The sequence below is a fragment of the Manis javanica genome, chromosome 1 (genome assembly GCF_040802235.1).
Source record: "Manis javanica isolate MJ-LG chromosome 1, MJ_LKY, whole genome shotgun sequence".
Classification (NCBI taxonomy): domain Eukaryota; kingdom Metazoa; phylum Chordata; class Mammalia; order Pholidota; family Manidae; genus Manis; species Manis javanica.
The window spans coordinates 132,181,057-132,206,447 of NC_133156.1; the positions used below are offsets into that span (position 1 = coordinate 132,181,057).

At 33.7% G+C, this 25,391-nt stretch overlaps 1 long non-coding RNA gene across 2 annotated transcripts in view; it reads right to left on the reverse strand.

Moving 5' to 3' along the window:
- Positions 1-480: 480 nt before the first annotated feature.
- Positions 481-25,391, reverse strand: part of LOC118969171 (uncharacterized) — a 322,524-nt gene continuing 297,613 nt past the window's right edge. For both annotated transcript variants that reach the window (XR_005057087.2, XR_005057086.2), the window contains exons 3-4: positions 1,007-1,133; positions 481-617 (exon numbers count right to left, since the gene is read on the reverse strand). This is a non-coding gene — a long non-coding RNA (uncharacterized lncRNA). The remainder of the gene's footprint in view (positions 618-1,006; positions 1,134-25,391) is intronic.

The following is a 25,391-nucleotide window of genomic DNA, read 5'->3' on the forward strand; positions in this document are numbered from 1 at the left end:
CTTTCTCTTGCCAGACCTTATGGAAAAGGGTTACACATATATTAGCTGCTAATATAAGACCTGATTTTTAAAGTTGGGATCTTGGCAAAATGTAATTTAGCATATAAAGGGTAATATTTTCTATCTACTACCAACTTGACTCAAAGGAAACACAAAATAAAAATATTGTCAAGATAATCATGTATAAAATTAGGCAAAACAAAAAGCACCTAAATGTAAAGGATAAATATGAATTAAGAATGCAGATAAGATGCAGTGTGTATATATATATATATGTATATATATATACATATATATATATACACACATGGTATCATATGAATAACCATATATATATATAATTTACAACACAGAACGGTGTGAAAATAATAAAATAGACTTTAAAACATAGAAAATGCAAAAATATATTTAGTTGTTAATTAAAACAGAAGCAAAAAAATAATGGATAAAGGTCTAATAAGAAACCCAGTTCTCCCAGGAGGATACCATAGTTAGGGGGAGAGAGCTCTGTGTTTTTCATTGTACTTACCTGAGTGGAGGTTCAATAAAGTTGAACTTGGGGGATGCGCTGTGGAGGGGGTGAATCATGGTTCAAATGACACTGGCTCTTGCTGTTCCTAATAGCAAGAATTTAGTAAATTTTCTAAAATGTATGTTTCCTCATTCACTGTGTGGCCTTAGGACAATTTCCAGAGACTGTAAATGGTTGTTGATTCAAATATGACCACTTATGTTTTTTCACTTCACAGAGCATCTCACACTACCACCCTGGAAGTAGAATTCCCATATAAAGTGTTAGAATAGTTAAAATACTACTATCTACCTGTCTACCCATCTACATATCTATTCATCTAAATCGAACACATATGCTTCTTCAGGCACAGCTGTTTGTAACAAATTACAAGGCGTCTACCACCCACATCCCAATAGCTTGTTTGTAGAGTGGAGTATTTATGCCAGGGAACACAAGATAGAAAGACCATAGGTTACAGCCCCCACCAAGTACCTTGCATCTAAAGTAAAGATGACACTCAGAAAGATGTGTGCCACGGTCTCTGCCTCATTTCCAGAACTATGGTGGTCTGGCCTGAGGGTTTCAGCTCCAGGTAAGTTCACTGTGAATTCTGTGAGACCTAGAAATGACAAAAGAATGTTCTTGAGGTAAAAAGGTTTAGGATATCTTTATTCTCACAGCAGTAGATTGAGCACTAGGATCATGTCTGCATCCACCTTGTCTCTACCTCTGCGCAGAGCACTGGGCAGAGCTCTTTATATAGTGACTACTTAGTCAATAATAGCTTATTGGCTAGGGTGGGGAAGCATTAGCCTAGCAGTAGGCAAATTACATCATCAGGTAGTTTAGGGTGAGTTGAAGATCCTGGCCATAGGAACTTCCATTTTTCCCAGAACAGATTAGAGATTCTACTCAGAGGAAAAGCCAGGGCATAAAATAGCTTTGAAAATTTCCCAAAGGAATTGATTTTATTTAAAACAGTGTGTGGGAAGTTCAAGTATAATGGTGCTCTCAAAAACAATGGAGTTATTGAGAATTTAGTGCTGTAAAACAAGGAAGAGTGGTAGCTTCATGAAAGATACAACTTAAACCATAGTTCAGGTAGTTTGCCAAAAAGAACTATGGAGAGACAGCTAAAGCCTTCTCGAAGTAAGAAAAACAAAACAAAACAAAGGAGAGAACTCAAAGACTTGCCTCCAGAAGAATCCCTGCAAATTTAATTTGGTATTTGATTAATAATAAAGAAACAAAACTAGCCACAAAGAAAAAACAGTCCTACATGGCTTCACTGGTGATTTTTACCAAACATTTAAAGGAGAAGTAATACAATCCTTCCCAAACATTTCCAAAATTATTAGAGGAAAGAACACTATTCAATCAATGAAGCCAGTATTACCCTAGTACCAAAACCAGATAAAGACATGACAGAAAAAGAAAACTAGAGATCAGTATATCTTATGAATAGGGACAGAGTAATATCTCAGTAAAATACTAGCAAATAGAATCTAGCAATATATATAAAAAAATAATGCATAATAACCAAGAGGACAATCCCTAGACTTGAAGGCTGGTTTAGGATCTGAAAATCAATTGCAATTCACCATGCCAACAGAATGAAAGGCACAACCCACATGATCATCTCAATAACTGAAAAAAAAAATTTGACAAAATGGAGCACGTCTTCATCATAGAGATAATCAACAAACTAGGGAGGAAAGAGAAATTCCTCAAACCCATAAAGGACATCTGTGAAAAACCCAAAGTTAAGAGCATTCTTTATTGTAAAGAACTAAATGCTTCCCCCCTTTCACTGTCTTACACACACATTTTGCCATCATTGGTTTATTAAAATTTTGTTTTATGTTAAGTTTACTTGATAGTATTGACTTTTCTTTAAAGTTCCCCAAATATATTTTACATTTATTGGTGCAAAGATTTTCTGAGAATCAACATATTTGTATCTATGTCATTTTTGCCATTACTAATGTAATTTTTTTCACATTTTCTTGTTTCTGTTTTCTTCTTTTTCAGGTTAGATATGTTTCTGTCTTATAGTCTTCTAAAAGAAGGGCTGTTACACATCCTTTCAATGTTGTCTTTTATTTCTATTTCTATTCCACTATTTTATGCTATTGTCATTATTATTTTGGAGGGATATACAGTTATTTTTCTAGCTTCTTCAGTTAATGACTCAATCTTGTGATTTTTAACCATTTTTTGAACAATGGGCTTAGGTTATAGTAATACCTTCAAGTGTCATTACATTTGCTGGTCTCATGATTTTATATAGCATGTGCAATACTTTTCAGTTCTAAGGTCTTCGTGATATACTCATTCACACCCACAATTTGCCTAGTAACACTTTTAATAGATTTCAAGTTTATTGATGATATTTGGCCACATCTTTACAATTCCCAACATAACTGAATTTATTAGAGAATATATGTTATTGATTTTAATATTTTTGAGATGCTTTGCCATCCATTAAGTACTGACTTCTGAAGATGTGCTATATATCTTTAAATACTATATATTTTTTTGAAAGCAGAGTGCAATATAAATTTGTCATAGCAAAGTACTTGTTGGTATTGCACAAACTTCTTAGGTGTTACACAAATCTTCTAGGCACTCTACATTTTTGTCTTTCAATATATTAGTTTCTGATATATGCCAAAAGGTGTGCATACTTTTTGTTGAGAATTTTGTTAAAAAAAATAGGTGCAGCTTTGTTATTTTATCATAATCCAATTTTTTTCTTTTAGTAGCTAAATTCAAACCTTTAAAGTTATTACTATTAGCTTTGATGTATAAATTATGCTCTCTCTCCTGTTCCCATCTTTTCAGTACTCCCTCTTGCTATTTTCTTGTTATATTAGAACAGTGTTAGAATATATTAGGCTTATAGATTTTAGTACTGACCATAGCCACTCAAAGCCAGATAAAAGCAAAAAATGCACCTCGGTACCCAAATATATTCACCATCTCCTTTCATTCAATATCTCTCCTTTGAGAGATAAGACTAAATATTAAAAGTGATAGTGATTTTTAACTGAACAATGGCTTTTGTTCAGTTTTACATGTCCTGAAGACTCAACAGCAGAAGAATCTGCTCTGTACTGCAATTTACCTATTTTTTCCCCCCTGTCTTTACACTAATTCCCTCTCTCCTTTTGCTCCTTCTCAGCACAATAGTAAAGGAATGATGTTAGAACATGGCTCAAGGGATCAAATTTCCCTTCATTCTTATCATACATATCCCATTGGGGCTACCCCTAATGGCAGAGTCAGGCTGACACAATTGCTCAGGAAATAGGAAAAAGAGAGTTAGTTGTCCTTCACCCAAAACATAACTCTGATGGCACTAAAGCATCCAGTAAATACACAAAATCCAAAGCAATAATTACAAATTATATCAACAGCAAGGCAAATATATTGACTTCAGAAAGTTACCAAAATTTTCATCTGGCCTTATTTTACATGCAGAGATGTTTAAATAAATTACCAATTTTGTTGTTTTTAATTTTTTCATGAACAATTTCATTATTTTTACCAGTTTTTGTCCAGGCTTAGCTATCCAAACCACTTCTCTCTCTTCATTTTTATATAGAATACTATAAATTATTGCTTTCAACAAAACCTTTTGAAATACCTGGCATTCATTTGTGACTTGTGCATCCCAGTTCTTGGACCAATGGCTATTTTATTAGTCAAGGTTTCTTTGGTCAAAGAGAAGTGTAATAATTAATCTAGGGAATAGGGATGCACTGCAGTTTCATTTTGTTTTAACAAGAGATAAACTGATATAAATTTAGTTCAGAAAGAACTACTGAATGCAATGCTTTCATTAACAATGAGTATTTGATTCTCTAACCATTTTTAGGTAACTGTGTTATAGATTGAATAAACTAATATTATTGAATGGTAACATGTACACAATCAGACTGAGGAACTTAGAGTTAATAATTAACATTTTCAGTATCAAAGTAAAAATTTTATGGTGGATGAGAAGACAATACAATTGTAAGATTATTATAAGGGTTGGGTCATCAAAAAGTGACTGAAAACCAATGAAACTGCTTTGGAAGTTTCAGATTCAACACTATCAAAATAAAATTTCCACATTCCCCTTCTCTTTCTACAATATTTTTGAGCTTTCATATATGCCCGACATCATTAAAAGTGATCAAAGATGTTTGATATTCAAACATTTGTTACCTATGAAAAGGAACAAGTAGTTGCAAATATTGAAGCTATTGATTTCCCATCTATCCTCAGATGTCATTTTGATATTATTATTATCAATAAGGGTATAAAAATTTAATGACCCAATTAATGATACAAAGCTTTAGCAAAGTTACACAATTTTATTTTGCCATGAAAATAACCATATACTTACAATAATTTTCCACCTTATCCTACTTATGCCAAAAAGGATGGGGTTTTGAAAGATGTGAAGAAAGTATGGTGAATGATTTCATAAACTGCCTTACTGAAGTTATAGAAATACAACTGGTAACATTATAAAATGTCATTTTTCATCTATAGTAAATATAATTTACATAGCAGAAAAGAGTGATTAGAATCAGATCACTGAGAGGCTAATGAAAAGAGCTTTCGGCACAGATGTAGATTGTTCGTTTTGCAAGAGATCAGAGAAATGACAAGTGCTGAAGGTATTTTTACATGCACTGAAACTCACTGCAGATATGCTCAATCATGCCCTGGGTTACAGAGAAATCTAATCATTTTTTATTAAATAATTCAAATTCTATGGCCTGTGTTTGACTCACATTTTGAAAGGTACTGAATTGAGTCATTCATTGCTTGGAAGTTAAAGTATGTTTCATAAATTGGTCTTGTAAGAAACATTAAAATAAGAGGACCTTAACAAAACAGAACAGAATACAGGAATGGGGCTTGGCAGGGATAATAAAGCAGAGGCCAAATTAGAAAACCAAATCGCAACAACAAAATAAATAGGTCTGATATGCTGCTGAAAAATAACAGTCTACATATTTGTTTTGTAAATGATGTCCTCTAATAACTATTAAAGGAGTTACTTGAAAAGTTTCATGTTTTCTTGTACTTCAGTTAATGAGATTGTAGAACTTAAAACATTGCCTAAGGAAGACAGAATGAAGATAAAATTATGCTTCTTTAGCATCTTTCGGTAAATGAGTGCTGTTTCCTAATCACATAAAATTGAATCACAAGGGAAATCAGAGGAAGGCAAAACTATTCTGAGAAAATTTGCAGAAGCACATTTAAAGGAAACAAACACATGAAAGAGACATCAACAATAACTATTCTCATTAAATGCATATTTTTCCATTTTATCATATTTTTTCTAGATAATGAAAAAATCAGTTGGGGAAGTAAAATCCTGGTCTACTAATATTATTGAAAATTTCACTAAATCATTCAATTAATGTCTAGGGAAAAAATTTAGGCAAGATATTGAGAATCATTCTGAATTATGAGATTTTTAACAGTAATGTACAATACAATTATTCAAGACAGTATGTTTTCTTAAGATAAATACATGTGCACTATTATTACCTAGAATTATTTTGTTGCCTTCTTATTTAAAAAGCAAAATGTCATTTTAATTATTTTCCTCAAAAGGGATTAAAAAAACAATTCAATAAATTAAAATAGACTGATTTAGTAAATTACAATAAACAAAGAATCAAACAAAAGCATAGCAACAGCAGCAATAACAATAAAGTAATTAAAAAGCAGGGGTGAAAGTAAAACAAAGAAAAATGAGAAGCTCAATTTTCCTTACAATAGTGGAATTAACACATTTAACCAAGAATAAAAAAACAAATAGATACAAAATCACTCATTGTGAAAAAACCTGGAAGTAATCAGAAAAAAAATGGCAAAGAAGAGAATAAAATAAAAATAATTTGCATGAGAGAAATAAAAAAGAAACCACAGAAAAGTCTACAGCAGAATGGCTTACAGAAATGTTAACCTTTTGAGCATCAGGTATTTATTTAATTCACCTAAGCTTGAGTATTCATATCAGCATAAACCAAAAAGCAACTCATTTATTTTTTAATTTATGTAGGCTAACTTTCTTTATGGTATACAGTTCTGTGATATATGCAAAAAGTCATGTACTCACAACCACAAAACTCCCTCATGCCACCCCTTTTTGTCAATCCTGTACACCGGCAACCACTTACATGCCTGGTCCAGAATAAGAGAAAAAGGGAAACATACATTGTTGTCTATGGCTTCTTTTACTTAGTAAACTTTATTTGAGAAGACTTCAGGATGTTGTGTGTATTCCATTACATTTTATTGCTAAACAATGTGGATTTGCCACAGTTTTTTTTTTTGCTTTAAGCTTTTACTGGATAAAAAGTATTTGGGCTGGTTCCAGATTTTGCTGATTTTGTATTAAGATGTTACATTTCTGTACAGGCTCTGTATGAGCAAAACTTTATATTTCCCTTAGATAAATACCTAGGAGTGAAATCTCTGGATAAGTGTACAGTGTAAACACTTGGTATTGGCAAGTTTTTGTTTCTTCTCTTTTAATTGTAGCTATTTTACCATGTCTGTAGAGATAAAATATTTGCAAATTACATCTGGCAAAGGTTATCTGACAGATGATAAACATACATGCACATCAACTATGTTCTCTCTCTGTTTTTATTTTCTTCTGTCATTTTCCCAACAGTGGCTTTTGCAGAGAAAAATTAATTTTGATAAAATCCAAATTATCTTATTTTCTCTTTTAGATTGTGGACTTGGTGTCACATCTAAGAACTCCTTTTCCTAACCCATATTTACAAGATTTTTATCTTGCTTTCTAACAGAAATTTTACAGTATTTTTTTCTTTTCATCTTACATTTAGGTCTATGCCTCATTTTGATTTCATTTTGTTAGGTGTGATGTCAAGATTAATATTTTTAAATATGAATGTGCAAATGTTCTTTTCAAGGGAAAGACTATACAATTTTGTCAAAAATCATTTGACTATGTTTGCTTGGCTATATCTCTGTCTTTTCTCTCTCTTGTCCTTATCTTTGTTTCTATCTATTTCCAAATTTACATATTGTCTTTACCATGGTAGCTTTATGTAAATCTTGAAATCAGATAGTGCGGACCTCCAACACTGTTTTTCCTTTTTGAAATTGTTGTTGACTATTCAATATTATTTGACTTTTGATATAAATATTAAAAGTGGTATCAGTTTCCACAAAGATATTGTGCTGAGACTCTTCTTTTGGGATTAAGCTAAATCTGTAGATCATCTAGAGGAGAACTGACCTTATAAAAAGGTCCACGTTATATGTACTAATCATAATGCCCCTTATTCCCCTTTTCCCTCTCTTCCCACCTACTCTCTCAGTTCCTTTCCCTTTGGCAACTGTTGGTCCATTTTTGGGTTATGAGTCTGCTGCTGCTTTGTTCCTTCAGTTTTTTGCTTTGTTCTTATCCTCCACAGATGAGTGAAATCATTTGGTACTTGTCTTTCTTCACTTGGCTTATTTCACTGAGCATAATACCTTCTAGCTCCATCCATGTTGTTGCAAATGGTAGGATTTGTTCTCTTCTTATGGATGAATAATATTCCATTGTGTACATGTACCACATCTTCTTTATCCATTCATCTACTGACGGACACTTAGGTTGCTTCCATATCTTGGCTATTGTAAATAGTGCTGCAATAAACATAGGGGTGCATATGTCTTTTGGAAACTGGGATCCTGCATTCTTAGGGTAAATTCCTAGGAATAGAATTCATGAGTTAAATAGTATTTCTATTTTTAGTTTTTTGAGGAACCTCCATACTGCTTTCCACAATGGCTGAACTAGTTTACATTCCCACCAACAGTGTAGGAGGGTTCCCCATTCTCCGCATCCTAGCCAGCATTTGTTGTTCCAAGTCTTTTCTCTGTTGGCCATCCTAACTGGTGTGACGTGATATCTCATTGTGGTTTTAATTTGCATTTCCCTGATGATTAGTGATGTGGAGCATCTTTTCATGTGCCTGCTAGTCATCTGACTTTCTTCTTTGGAGAATTGTCCCTTCATATTCTCTGCCCATTTTTAAATATGGTTATTTGCTTTTTGGGTTTTTGAGGTATTTGAGTTCTTTATATATTTTGGATGTTAACCCCTTGTCAGATATGTCATTTACAAATATATTCTCCCATACTGTAGGATGTCTTTTTGTTCTGCTGATGGTGTCCTTTACTGTATAGAAGCTTTTTAGCATGATATAGTCCTATTTGTTCATTTTTTATTTTATTTCCCTTGCCCCAGGAGTCACGTTCAGGAAAAAGTTGCTCATGTTTATATTCAGGAGATTTTTGCCTATGTTTTCTTCTAAGAGTTTCATGGTTTCATGACTTATATTCAGGTCTTTGATCCATTTTGAGTTTACTTTTATGTATGGGGTTAGACAATAATCCAGTTTCATTCTCTTGTATGTAGTTGTCCAGTTTTGCCAACACCAGGTGTTGAAGAGCTGTCATTTCCCCATTGTATGTCCATGGCTCCCTTATCATATATTAATTGACCATGTATTTTTGGGTTAATGTCTGGAGTCTTTATTCTGTTCCACTGGTCATTGGCTCTGTTCTTGTGCCAGTACCAAACTGTCTTGATTACTGTGGCTTTGTAGTAGGGCTTCAAGTAGGGGAGCATAATCCCCCCACTTTATTCTTCCTTCTCAGGATTGCTTTGGCTATTCGGGATATTTTGTGGTTCCACATGAAGTTTAGAACTATTTGCTCTAGTTTGTTGAAGAATTCTGTTGGTATTTTGACGGACTGCATTGAATCTGTAGATTGCTTTAGGCAGGATGGCCATTTTGACAATATTAATTCTTCCTATCCATGAGCATGGGATGTGTTTCCATTTATTGGTATCTTCTTTAACTTCTCTCATGAGTGTCTTGTAGTTTTCAGAGTATATATAGGTCTTTCACTTCCTTGGTTAGGTTTACTTATAGGTTTTTTATTCTTTTTGATGCAATTGTGAATGGAATTGTTTTCCTGATTTCTCTTTCTGCTAGCTCATCATTAGTGTATGTGAATGCAACAGATTTCTGTGTATTAATTTTGTATCCTGCAACTTTGCTGAATTCAGATATTAGATCTAGTAGTTTTGGAGAGGATTCTTTAGGGATTTTTATGTACAATATCATGTCATCTGCAAACAGGGACAGTTTTAACTTTTTCCTTGCAAATCTAGATGTGTTTTATTTCTTTGTGTTGTCTGATTGCCATGGCTAGGACTCCAGAACAGTGATGAATAAAAGTGGGGAGACTGGGCATCATTGTCTTGTTTCTAATGTTAAAACTTGAGAAGAGTGTGTATCCTGTTGCTTTTGGTTGTAATGTTCTGTAGATGTCTGTTACATCCATTTGTTCTAATACTTTGTTTAGAGCCTCTCTCCTTCCTTATTTTCTGTATGGTTGATCTGTCCTTTGGAGTGAGGGGTGTGTTGAAGTCTCTTAAAATGAATGGATTGCATTCTATTTTCCCCTTTAATTCTGTTAGTATTTGTTTCACATATGTTGGTGATCCTGCATTGCATGCATAGATATTTATAGTAGTTATATCCTCTTGTTGGACTTACCCCTTTATCATTATGTAATGTCCTTGTTTCTTGTGACTTTCTTTCTTTGTTTTGAAGTATATTTTGTCTGATACAAGTACTGCAACTCCTGCTTTGTTCTCCCTATTAGTTGCATGAAATATCTTTTTCCATCTCTTTACTTTCAGTCTGTATATGTCTTTGCATTTGAAGTGAGTCTCTTATAGGCAGCATATAGATGGGTCTTGTTTTTTATCCATTCAGTGACTCTATGTCTTTGATTGGTGCACTCAGACCATTTATATTTAGGGTGATTATCGATAGGTATGTACTTATTACCATTTCAGGGTTGAGATTTGTGCAATGGTAATTCCATTACTAACAGTCTAATTTAACTTACCAGTACTATCTAATAGTCTAATTTAACTCACTTAGTATGCTATTAAAAACACTACCTAAAGGTTCTTTGTTTTTTCCTCCTTTTTCTTTCTCCTCCATTCTTTATACATTAGGGATCATATTCTGTACTCTTTGTCTATCCCTTGATTGACTTTGGGGTTAGTTGCTTTGATCTTGCATCTGCCTAGTAATTAATTTTTCTACTTTGCTGTGTTTTTATTTCCCCTGGTGATAGCTATTTAGCCTTAGGAATACTTCTATCTATAGAAGTCCCTCCAAAATGCATTGTAGAGGAGATTTGTGGGAGGTAAATTCTCTCAGCTTTTGCCTATCTGGAAATTGTTTAATCCTGCCTTCAAATTTAAATAATATTCTTGCTGGGTATAGAATTCTTGGTTCAAGGCCCTTCTGTTTCATTGCATTAAGTGTATCATGTCACCCCTTTCTGGTTTCTGATGAGAAGTCTGATGATAGCCTAATGGGTTTTCCTTTGTATATGATCTTTTTCCTCTCTCTAGCTGATTTTAAAGGTCTGTCCTTATCATTGATCTTTGCCATTTGAATTATTATGTGCCTTGGTGTTGTCTTCCTTGGGTCCCTTGTGTTGGGAGATCTGTGCACCTCAATGGCCTGAGAGACTATCTCCTTCCCCAGATTGGGGAAGTTTTAAGCAATTACCTCCATAAAGACACTTTCTATCCCTTTTTCTCTCTCTTCTTCTTCTGGTACCCCTATAATGCAAATATTGTTCTGTTTGGACTGGTCACACAGTTCTCTCAATATTCTTTCATTCCTAGAGTTCCTTTTTTCTCTCTGTACTTCAGCTTCTTTGTATTCCTCTTCTCTAATTTCTATTCCATTTACTGTCTCTTCTACTACATCTAATCTGCTTTTAAATCCCTCCATGTATGTTGCATTTCAGATATGGAATTTCTTAATGATTAAATCTCCATCCTAAATTCATCCCTGAGCTCTTGAATATTATTCTGTACCTCCATAAGCATGTTTATGATTTTAATTTTGAACTCTATTTCAGGAAGATTGGTGAATTTAGTTTCATTTGTTCCTTTTTCTGGTGTTCACAAGATTTTTGTTTGAACCAGATTCCTTTGACATTTCATATTTATATGTGGTGCCCTCTAGTGCCCAGAAGTTCTAGTCTCTGGAGCTGCTTAGCCCCTAGAGTGATGTCAGGGGTCACAGGGGAGTGGCAGAGGTGGCTGGGGGTAGGAAAGAGCCATTTCCCACTTCCCAGCTGCTGTGCCTTTCTTCACTGTCAGAACCAGTGGGCCGAGTGTACAGGTATAAGCCTCTGTGCTTTGTGTCTGTTGCTGCTGTAGGCTGAGCATCCCTCTGGCTGGCCTGATGCCTGGGCAGGGACTGCCAGTTTGTGAGCCAGTGCCAGTAGGTCAGGAGGAAGTTGCAGCAGGCTGTGTATCACAGTGGGGGGCCTCAGAGCTGAGTAGCCAGCCAGGAGGATAGAGTGTCTGAAGCTCCTCAAAGTTTCCAATCTGCTGGGCAGAGTGCTCCCAGACAATCCTGTCCACCTATCCCTTCTCTCTCACAGCAAGCTCCGTGCAAATCCCACCCCTTCAGCAGCCCTCTCACTGTTAGGAAGCTTCTCAGACCGCCTGCCTTTCCTTTGTCCCAGAGCAGCCGCATGTGGATCCCTGTCCTCCATCAACAGCTGGAATCTCAGTCTCTCCAAGTATTCCACCTGTCTTAGGTTTCCAACTCCACTAATCTCCAAAGCACCATGCAATGTAGGTTTGTGCTCCCAAAGAAGATCTCCAGGGCTGGGTGTTCAGCAGTCCTAGGCCTGCACTCCCTCTCTGGTCTGTTTCTCTTCTTCCCACAGGTGAGCTGGGGTGGGGAAAGGATTTGGGTCCTGCCAGATCAAGGCTTTGGTACATTACCCTGTTTTGTGAGGTCTGCTGTGTTCTCCTGGTGTATACACTCTGGTGCAGCCTTCTTTTCTGTTGATCTTTTAGGATTAGTTGTATTAACTATATTTTAGTAATATACAGGGTTTGGGGAGGAGCTCTCTGTCTCACTTCTCATGCTGCTCTCTTGAATCTATGTTCTAGCTATAGGTATTTTTATATACACTGTTTATCAGACTGAAGTGGTTATCCTTTACTCTAGTATGCTGAAACCTTCAGAAATGAATGTTAAATTTTGACAAATCTTTTTTCTGTTATCTATTAAGATGGCCAAATGTTTGCTCTTTAATATAATATGGTGAATTACTTTGATTTTTTAATTAAGACTTTACTTTTTTAGAACATGTTTAGGGGGAGATACAAAGATTTCCCAATTACACTTGCAGCCAAACATGCACTGCTTTCTCCATTATTATCTCCCACTTAGTGGTACACTTGTTACAACTTATGAACCTATACTGACCCATCATAATCACAAAGTCTGTAGGGTTACATTATAGTTCTCTCTTGGTGTTGCCCATTCTATGCACTGAGACTTGCATACTGATACATATCCATCACTATGGTATCATAGTTTCATTTCTCTAAAAATCCTCTTGTGTTCTTCTAATTCATTACCCTCACCCACCAACTCTTGGCAGCCACTGATCTTTAATTTACTATTTCCACAGTTTTGATTTTACCAGAATATCATATAGTTGGAATCATACAATATTTAACTTTTTCAGATTCACTTCTTTAGTTGATTTTTGAATGGTCATCCAGTCTTGCATTTCTGGAATAAAAGCCTAGATACTGATGAATTATCCTTTTTATTTATTGCTGTATTGAATTTATTTGTATTTTGTTGAGGACATTTTTGTCTCTGTTCATTTGGGATGATTTTTTTCCTTGATGATGACTTACCTGGTATCACTGCAATGCTGGCCTCATACAAATAGTTGAGAAGTATTCTGTGTTTAAATTTTAGGAACAGTTTGTTTGTATTTGACAGATTTCCTCCTTAAATGTGTCATAGACTTTACCAGCAAAACTATTTAAACTTGAAGTTTTCTTTGTGTGAAAGTTTTAAATTTGATTTCAATTTCTACAGTAAATACATTTATTTTTGTGTGATTTTTCTTAGTTTGTATCTTTAAGAGTTATGGCTAATTTTCAAAGTTTCAAATTTATGGGCATAAAATTTTGTTACTATCTACATGGTTTGTAGTGATGTTTTCTTTGCATTTATGATGCTGCTAATTTCTGTCATTTCTCTTCTGTTCTTCATTAATATGACTACTGACTTAATCAATTTTAAAAATGTTTTCCCAAGAGCAGCTTTTGATTTCACTGAACTTGTGTACTATTTTGTTGTTTTCAGTTTAACACATGACAACTATTATGATTTTTATTTCCCTCCTTCAGTTTGCTTTGCATCTGTATACTCTTTTTTCTGCTTCCTTAGGTAAAAGCATAGATTACTTATTTGAGTTTATATTTCTGATAATAAAAACATTTAATGCTATAAATTTCCCTACACTTTTTGTTACTTTTAATATATTCCATTAATTTTGATATCTTGTGTTTTCATTTTATTCAGATAAAAATATTTTTATTTCCCTCTAAGTCTTCCTCTTTGACATATGAGTTATTTAGATAACATTTTGTTGTTGTTGTTGTCCATTTCTACTTTAATCCTTTGATCCTTTGCAGGCTGAAAATACCTGGAGAGGCAGACAATGGTTTTAAGTTGTAATGCAAGTAGTTGGGAAAATAAAGGCAATTCAAATTAATGTTTTTGCAAGTTTGTATTTGAGAAATGCAAGAAAAGTACCTGAAATTACTTTGAAATAAATCTTTGCTTGTTCTGAAACTCTACTTCTTATTCTTAAGCATTGCTATATTACTGAATCATGAGGCTAGTTCTGCATCATTGATATTAGACGTTTTGGGTACTGAACACCTACTTTGTATTAAGCAGGTTTTCTGAACCTTGACATGATTGACATATTGCATGAGATAATTCTTTGTAGTTGTCCTGTGCAATGTAGGAAAATGAGAGGCATCCCTGGCCTATTTTCCTTAGATGTTAGTAGCATTCCATCCTCAGTTTTGACAGCCAAATACACCTCATGACAAAGTTGATCCCTCTCTTCTCCCCCTCTTGGCCATAGACAATCACTGATCTGTCTTCTTTTACATAGTTTTGCCTTTTCAAGAAATTCCATATATATGGAATCATATGTAGTATGTCATTTTTTACCTCTAACATCTTTCACTTAGTAGGATGTTTTTGAGATTCAACTATATTGTTGCATGTATTGGTAGTTCATTTTTTTCTGTTTCTGAGTACTATTTCATTATGCAGATATACATTTTGTACATCCTTTAACCAGTTGATTTGGCTGGTTTCCAATTATAGACTATTGTCATGATGTAGCTATTAACATTGGTGTTAAAGTCTTTGTTTGGACATGTGTTTTCATTTCCTTGAATACATATCTAGGAGTGGAACTGCAGTGTTTTAATGTGTATTATGTTTAACTTACTAAGAAACTATAGAAATTATCCAAGAATTTTCCAATATGACTATAGCTTTTTACTTCCTCACTGAAAATTTATGAGAATTTCTATTTTCCCACATTTTATATTGTTAAAATTTAAAAATTTTAGCCATTGCAGTGAGTATATAGTAGTTTTGTTTGCATTTCCTTAACAACTAATGATGTTGAACATTTTCCCCACCTTTGCTGAAATTTGATTGACATATAAATATTGTGTAATTTTTAATGTTGATTTGATTCACTTAATATATTGCAAAATCATTAACACCAAAGCTTCAGCTAATATTTTCATCACTTCTCATAACTACCGTGTCTTTTTTTGTGTAGAGAGAATATTATGATATAATCTCTTAACAACTGTAAAGTATATTATACAAAAGTGTTAGTTGTGATCACTAACAACTGTGTACCATTCTGTACATCAGATTCATGTGTTTACTCAGCATTCTTTGAAAAAGTATCTATTCAAATTTCTTGCATGTGTTTATTTTGGGGCAGTTTGTCTTTCTTAATAAAAATTGACTTTGTAGACATTTTTATATATTCTGGATATAACTCCTTTGTCAGTACAATTTCAGAAAGTTCCCTTTAGCTGTGACTTTATTGGTATATTTTGAAGAGCAAAATCTTTTAATTTTGATGAAGACCAATTAATCATTTTACTTTCACTGTCATACCTAAGAACTCCTTACCTAACCCTAGATTACAAAGATTTTTCACCAAGGTTTTCTTCTAGAGGTTTCATGGTTTTAATCTTTACAATTAATTGTATGATTCATTTTGAGCTATTTTTTAATATTAGCTAGGTAATGAGGTTCTGGTTTGGTTTTCAAATGCGTATCCAATTGTTTCAGCACTACGTGTTGAAAAGACCGTCCTTTCCTCGATGAATTACAATAATCTTGAAGCAACAAAATTATAGAAATGGAGATCAAGGAAGTGGCAATCAGAGATTAGAAAGGAGCATATTAGTGGTTACAGGGAGGAAGGAAGGTGACTATGGATATTAAAAGGGTATCATTATGGTGAGCATTTTGTAATGTATACAATTGTTGAATCACTATATAGTACCCATGAAAACAATATAATATTGTATATCAACTACACTGCAATAGAAACAAATAAAAAGCTCTTTTTTTTTAAAGGGGAGCATCATAAAGGACCCTTGAGAATGACCTATTCTGTGTCTGGTGGCCACATGAATTACACAAGATAAAACTGAATAGCAATAAATATACACATAAGTGTACACACACACAGGAGTGCATGTAATATGGGTGAAATCTTCATGAGGTTAGTGGATTGTCCATGTCAATTTCCTGGTCATGGTGTTCTAATACAGTTATGCAAGATGTTACCATTGGGGGAAACTGTGTGAAGGGTATGCGGGAATTTTCTGTATTATTTATTACAACTAAATGCCTGTCTACACTTATCTCAAAATTAAAAGCTTTTAAAAATACCTTTAAAAAGTTTATTGAATATTTATATTCTCCACAGCAATTCTGTACTCTGTTGAGCTACAATTAAACAATACATAACATTTTATTAAATTAAGTCACTTCACCCTTTGTATACACATACCACAGTAAGAACATATTATTTCAAATGTATATTATTTATATTATACCATGTGAGCCTGGCATATAAGTATTACATCTATTTGTTCAATTATAAAGTACATTAAAAAACGCACTCGTTTTGGGGGATATAACTGTGAAAAAGATAAATCTTATCCATCTACTTAGGAGGAGTAATCTAAAAATAATAATTTAAACTTACTGATGACTTATTGAGAGGCATCACTATTCTAGAATCTTTACATATGTGAAATTATGACACTCAGTACTTTACCACAAGCCTATGAAATAAGTACTAATATTATCCCTATTTTAATAATGGGGGAACTAAGGCACAGTGAGTACAAAGTTAACTTCAGAGAGCTAGTAAATGAAAGAGCCAATCTTTAAATCTAGGCATGGATGCAAGTAGTCTTAACTGCTTCTGCAACTGTTAACCTTTCGATGGTACTAGTATAAGTGTCCCAGAATTTAAAGATGAGTGAAACAAACATGGGCTACAGAAGCTCTGAAAATTGCTATGAGCTCTAAATAATTGTTACAAGCTGCTTAAATATATTTACATTCAAACCAAAAAGATCAAGTTTCAAGAACTGCAAAGCCATAAGCTAGGATACACTGCTCTTCAAGAATCACATTCAAAATCAGTCAATCAGGAACCAGTAGGATATAAGACACATATTAAGAGACAACAACATCTTTGGGAACATTAAACTTTCTTCTTGAGCTACAGATATACTTTAATATAGCTCTTACAAATTGAAGAGAGAATGTACTATAAGTGGGGCAGTTAGAGGGAATTTGTAAAACAGTAGTGTTGGGATGGGATGGGGAAAGTTGCAATCAAAAGGAAAAATGACTAAAATGGAACACTAATTGACTATAAACAATAAAGGAAGTGATTAGTCAAAACGATTTGTGCCATTTTAAGTATGTGATATTGAATAATGGTGGTGTAAGACATGCTGTTAGGCATCACACAGATTCCCCTTCAGGTTCTGGGGACAGTAGCAGCCAACGTCCTTCACCTGTCAGCTATCTTGTGGAGGCTCCTTGACTGAAGAAGCTTCCTGGTGTCAAGTCATGGACCTTTCTGGTGCAGCCCAAATGCCCAGTTAATATAGTGATAAAATGACTATAAAATTATCTTGCTTCAGAGATCTGCATAGGGTAGTGAATCCTTTCTTAAGACTACATAAAAAAGTTCAGTCTCAGTCCAATAATGCTCCTTTCCTGTTCTGCCCCAAATTCTAAGCACATTGCCTAATGAAATTCCAGTATGTTAGCCCCTGCCACTTTCAAAGGAAGCTCACCTGCAACAGCTGGCATTTTTGAAAAACTATACATTGAAAGGTTCTTCCTCTTGTGAGGGACAAACTTTTTGTTGACCACTGAGATGATGGGGCCATTTGAGCAAGTATCTCATTAGCATTGTTGCTCTGGTTCTGAATTTCTTGGAAACTCCATCACCAGAGTGACAAGGTCAGACATTTGGGAGTTTCCCTGCCTCCCAAATATGTCTTGTAATTGGCAGAGTCCTATTTACACTATTTTGTAAGATTTCAATTACGAGTTTCTTCTCTACATCCCTCTACTATTGCCTATGCTCTTGCCTGAAGCATCCCTTTCCTAATACGACTCCCTCCTATTATTTTCTAATCAATTTCCCACACTTTAGCTAATGGAGTGGTTATTATTCTGATCTTCATCTTGACTCTCCCAGATGTACAATGCTTTTATGACTTTCTATTATTTACAGAAAAAAAAGTATTTATGGTGCTCTGAATTAAGAACTTGGGGATCATTCTCTTGCTTAAGTCGCTTGTCTTGGCTTCTTGCTATTTTATTTTCCCACAACAGCTTACTGTTTTATAGCACAGCCAACATTTGTGGAGCATTTGCATTTACCAGTACAGAAGTTGTCTAAACTGCTTTAAATATATTACTTCACATAATCCTCACAATCTTAGAAGCTTTATAAACTACTGACAATACCTAAATTTATGAGGCTAATGAATACCTCAATTTTATACGTAACTGCCATGTGCAAATTATTGATCCTTCCATACTTCATTCATTTCTTACCTTCTCTGTTAACATTTTTGCTGTTAATTCAGGTATACTGTTGATTTACTCTCCACCATTAATCTCAGACATTTCTATCATATAAACTGTTTTAGTAGAATCCTTTTTTAATCATTCACCACCCCCTACTGAACTTTTAGCAATATGAAGAAATAAATCATACCAAATATTTTTCTTCTGCAGTCCAAAATCTTTAATGAGTAAAGAAAATATGTAGATAATACCACTATCTTACTACTAACAAAGACAATGAGTGAAGTGGTTTTCTCAAATTTGTACAATTAATATTATAACTTGGCTTTAGAGATCCTTAGTGTTACAGCTGTGAAAGTATGAATTTTAAACCAGTCAGACCTACAATTCAATCCCTGTCTCTTATTAATATATGAACTCACCTGAAATTCTTTGTTATAATATCACTTTCTTCTGTAGCATGATAGTGTCAACTGATATCAACACGACTGCTATATTTAAGAAAGACAGAGTTTATTCATAGTTTTACTGAAGACAATGACCTAAGGGCAGCCCACCCGTGTGCTCTGACAAAGTGCTAATGCCCCTTTGTTTGGAGACATTTTAAATACCTTTTCTACACCAAGGAATACGTGCAGAAAAGAGGTTACATTTAACAATACATCAAGCAGTGTAGCATGGATGCTTTTAGTTAGTGTGCTACTGAAGGATCATGCTATACACATGCCATTGCTAACTGTGTGTGAGAAAAGGCAAGGCTAAGGTAATGTCATTAGGTGGACCACTTCATCTTCCTTTGGGGATGGAGAGGGCATATGTGACATTATCTTATGGATGCTGAGAGAATTCCAGAGTGGCTCCATTTCTGGGAGGGGTTGAAACTACGATTAGGTTAGGTACTCAGGTTAGATATTAAGTCCTGTTTGGTGACAGCCTAGCAGAGGTGACAACATGTTTGGCCTGTGTCTTTCTTTTTAGCAACAGTAATGGGAATTAATTTTTAATTCAACAAATCTGAAAGGTAGGATCATTATTTCATATTACACATAATACAAAGGAAAACAAGTAATAATAACTGGGTACATCTGACCTTAAAACTAGTTCTAATTTTGCCTTCCACTATTTCCAGTTGAGTTAGGTCAGAATTGGTAGCTGTTTCTGAATGTCAGTTTTCAAATGCATTGTGCTAGGCAGGCTCCAACTGGCCTTAGCTGTAGGCTAGGTTCTCTTTAGGAGCCAGTATTTGGGGCTGCTTCTTTTTATGGCAGCCCTGTATTGTAGCTGAAGTAGGAAGCCTTGTGCAGGTCACTAGTTGATAGCCAAGCATCCACTAATGGTATATGAAAGTGGGTGGTCTAGATTCAGAAAAAGAAGCCACCATGGTATTGGAACTGAATCACCCCACTATCTACTGCCTCCTTACCTTTTCTTACACTTCTCCCCATTCAACGAAGCCCCCCACCACTCGCACCTTTATTTCCTGCTATTTATTATCAAATTCCACTCAAGTGCCTGCTATCATTTGTAAAACACTGTTCTACATGATAGAAAACTAACTAATGAAACAATACTTCACTGAACTTGCAAAATGAAACAGGCTTCCCAGGGAGGAAAATGAAGTGTCTTAAAATTATCTTTCTTATAATAAAAGACAGCTACAAAAGGAGAAACTAATAAACCAATTTAACAAACTTGATATACATTTTCATTTGTATTATCTCAATACTCATTTAAGTGAAATTCAGAAAGAATTTCCAATAGCAAACTAGCAAAGCATGAGTAGTTTACATTTCAAAAATTGTAAATGAATTATCACTTCAATAATAAGCATTTAATAAATAGCAATAGATAAAATTACTGTAATTTGAGACAATTTTAAGCTAAATTTGCATTTTATGCTTTCCCCATTTTCAGTAGAAAATGTTTCGTTAATAACAGATTAATTATGAACAAGAAAATAAAATGTATTTTCTATGCATTTTTAATTGTTGTTTAACTTAAAACCAAACATAAATGAATGTAACATTGAACTTATAGGGTAGTAATCACCTTTTTAAATTACTTTCCTTAATTCAATTGCTTATTAAGAATGACTTGATGAATCTGTCTGTGTGAAATTAATTTTCACTGTATGAAAAGTAAAAACAAAAAGAACTAAGCCTACTTGGACTACTTCTTCATTTATAAATTTATATACAGGCAGTTCCCAAATATTCATTGTGATACATTTTCTTAAAGCATATTTTACAGAAAAGTGGCACGAAATTTATTCTGCAGCCCCCACCTGCAAGCCATCCGGAGTAGTCTATTGGACAGAAAGGATGCAGTCACTGTTTTGACACTAGATGGCATTCTGGTGTTATCAAAAGAGCAAAAGGCTAGCAGTTGCTGATCTGTTTCCCTGAGACCTGTCATAAATTCAGAAATGAATGGGTTGCACCTGGAGATAGTTAAATATAGGCTTTTATGAAGAAGATTATGTGAATAAACCAATTTTACATCATGTTACTTACAGTTTTCTGACCAATTAAAAACTCTTGTTCTACCTTCATTAAATAAGTACAGATGCTAGGGACTAATTGCTATTTTTTTGTTTTTTACCTATATCTACTTCCATCAAAGTATTACAGTCTGTAATAATGAAGAAAATGTGTTTATTTCAACTTTATGTAAAATACTGTCACAAATTTTTCAATGATAAATAAATGCCAAGTATGAAAATGAAAGATTTTTAGGTTCATTATCATTGAAAAAAGTTTAACAAAGTATAAAAACTTCTTAAAATGATTATAAAACTTACACTTTAAAAAATATCCCATTGCTTGTAATTTGTGTATGATGGGGAAATAAACATTAATTTAATACGATGTGCCCTTTGATATTTAGATATGTGTGTGTTCTTGTCAACATGGAGCTTCTCAAACTTGTGTATAAAAAAGAAAAAAACAAAAATGGTAATAATTGCATGACAAACTTGGAGAGAAAGAAGGGACAGTTCCAAGCCTGCAGTTAAGGGGATCAATATGTCAAAAACCTGAAAGTCATTCATGACATACCAGTGGATATGCTGAATGTTACACATAAACACAAGTACATTAAAATTTTATAGAATTAGATTTTTCTTTCAAAATTAAAATAAGAAAATAATGTATAACATTAAATTTTCTCTTTCGTTGAAACAACGGCAACATTAATTTTTATAAGAGGACATATTTATTGACATACATCTGGCATATCACAAATATTATCTCTAATTGTCAGAACAATCCATTTCTCTCAGTCTTACCCTCATGCCATTAGACATGAGGAAGACCTAGGTTGAGGAATTAAGTTACTTATCATAGGTAACCAAATGCCAGAGTCAGAATTTGAACCACACACACAGTAAATTTTTCACTACATAATTCTGTATGTTTATTATAAGCTGAACTGTGCATCCCCAAAACTCATATGCTGTGGCCCCCAAGCCCAGTACCTCAGAACATAACCACATTTGGAGAGAGGCGCTTTATAGGAGTAATTAAGGTTAAGTGAGAGCCACTACAGTGGGACCCTATCTAATGTGATCAGTGTTCTTAGAAGACAAGAAAGAGTCAGCAGGGATGCACACACCCAGAGGAAAGGTCCAGTGAGGACACAGCCAGAAGGTAGCTGCCTGCAAGCCAAGAAAAGAGGTTTCAGGAGAACTCAAACTTGCTAACACCTTGATCTTGGGTATACAGCCTCTAGAACGTGAGAAAATAAATGTCTATTGTTTTAATCACCCAGTCAGCAACACTTCATTATGGTAGGCCTAACAACAAATAGAATAGTCAAAACAGTATTCTTAACATTTAATAGAATCCAGTTTATAATGACTTCCAATGTATTTAAAGCAAAGAATCATCCCTTAAACATATTCTTAAAATGCAAAATACTTAAAATACTATATACAGAATGAACGTGAGAGAGAGAAGGACTACTACTATACTACTATTTGTCACTGGACATGAACCAAAAATAAACCTGGAACTTCATTCAGTGATTTTAATGCTTTAGAAATAATATTTCTGGTGTATATTCAGGTAAAAACTAATGGTAAAGTTTTAGAAACTAAGATTTTTAGATGAATTTAAAAACTAAGACATCTTAGTTGTATAAAATGCCTGCAATACTAAATTGCATGGATAAAAAAATGACTCTTTCAGACCCGGCACGAGCAATGTGCAAGGTGAGCATAATACTTTATGATGCATCAGGAGAAAAGAATTCTAAGACAAACAGATTCACTCATATGGAGACAAATCAGCTTGAAGATTCTAGCACTTGTTAAATTTGTGGAAATTAGAATATCAAAATATTAATTAATTTAAATGATTGGGAAACATTAAATAAATAAAAGTCCATGACTCCATAGAGAGATTCAAGTAAATATAAGATTAAAAACCAAATTAAAAAAAAAACACTTATTTACCACAGATGTCTCTGATACATCCATTTCTTACTCTGAAAATTGATGTTAAAGAAACAAGCAAATTCTTATTTTGATATTTTATTAGCAAATGTACTTTGTTCAACAAATAACTCCAGATGGTTAGGAAATAATACCCTGGTAACAGCAATATTAGTTGATAAAAGTAAAGGATCATAGAATTTGAAAATTGGCAATGACCCCCAACAAAATCATTGTTCAGAAGAGAAGCATTAATCAGAGCTAAACCCAAGTGGTGAAATGTTACTGGTTAATTGAACATTCACAGTGTTCCAAAATATCATGGCATAGAGATTACATATTATTTGTCGACAAACTATGGTTAACATTTCAGGAAAAGAAAAGTAACATTATGTGTCTCTTGAGGTTAAAACATTCAATATCATCAAACAAACATCTCTCCTTCAGAGCTAATTTCCAGTTTACAGGAACACAGAAGATAGAGAATCATTTTAAATAATGAAATGGAAAAGATGAGGGGAATCTGGAATAGAGAATATTCTCCAGAGAAAGTGTCTTCATCTTTTTCACAAGTTAATATGAGAAAGAAAAAAAAATGAAGGAAGGAAGCATATTAAATAAATAGATTGAAGAGACATAACAAGAAAATAAAATGTGTGGCCACTGGCTATATGTTTTTTATTTGGGGAAAAAACAGCTACTGAAGGCATTTTGGGGAAAAGTTGGAGAAATTAGAAAATACAATGTATATTAGTAATATTAATTTTATTAGCATAATTGAATTGTGGTTAAATATGAAAAATATTGTGTACAATTTGAGTGCTTGTTCAAGATTTTAAAAACAGTAATGTGACATTTGTAAATAATAGTAGGTACTTCGCTCTTTAACATTTGTGCAAATGAAGCAAATACACCAAAATTTAACAATTACTGACTAGGCATTGGCATACCTGAGTGTTCACTGTATTATTATGTTTTTCTTTATTTTTGAAAGTTATTTTTATAATAAAAAAGTTTCTCAGACTGTTTTATGATATACCTATCATATAAAACATGAGAAGTACACATATCCATATTTAGTATATAGAATAAATAATACTTATTTTCATAGGAGTAGAATTCTTAAATCCAGCATTCTGACATATATGTGACACATAATTTTCCAGTGTCACATGATCAATGTTTATTAAGACAGAGGAAAAAAATGTGTTATTGCTAATGCATACAGTCAACCACAGGAGTTACAGTTGAGAATTCCTTTTGAGTATTTTAAAATACCAGACTATCAATTATTCAAAGACATTGAAATAACAAATGTCTTTTAGAATGGGTTTAGATGACAGAAAATTAATTTAATGATTCCAAGTTACATTCTCTGTCATGTCATAAGTGTACTGCTCACAGTTCATTACTAGCCCTGTATGACCTGACATAAAATCCAATTCCATGCATGTCCCAAGGTATTCAGTAGCAAGGGGCAACGAATCTTTGCTTAGGTAGATGACAAAGCGGGAAGGATGGCAGGAAATTGGCTTTTGGTGACCGCTACATCTTTCCCATTACTTATTCTCTGGTTGCAAATGCCCACTAGGCAAGCCCTGCTATGGCTCACAACTGTAACAACAAAAACTGCAGCAAAGTTATGGAGTCTTCTGAGGTTATGTCTTCTTAGGAAAGAAAAAGAAAACTTTTAATGCAGCTTAATGAAGAAGAATTAAATCCTGGAAAAAACTGATAGTATAAATCTGGCGACACAGAAATAAGTTTTATAATTACATAGGCCATTGGATGTTTGCATATTTGACTTTATTTAAATGTATCTATGAAAAGCTATTGATCTTTGAAAATCTAACTCATTTTCCATAATTATAACCCCACACTAAAAAAAAATATATTTAATTCCTGAAATTTTCACTGATTTTTAAAAGAAAACTTCTTCTCCTTTCTGCCCCACACATATTTCATTGTGAAAGAATAGTCATTTTAAGTATTAAATGTTTAACTGAATTTCAATAAGGATCTCTCTCAGTTTCCACTAACATCTCATTAGACTTGAGGTGAAAATATATACATGTATGTCACATTAAACCTTATTGCATTTAGGAATTACTTGGAGGGACTTCTTTGTCATTAAATTATTCCTGAATTAATTTCCTCAGGGAAAGCATTTACTTTTAAGTGCTGAAAACAAGTGTACAATATTCTTAGTAGTGATCAATATGGAATTCCTGCACTTATTTAAGGCCCAGATGTATTGATTCATAGGTGTTATTGCAAGATAATTATGACAAAGACACAGAATTGCAAATCTGAAAATATGCCATGGACATCCACATATACCATTGTCACATAA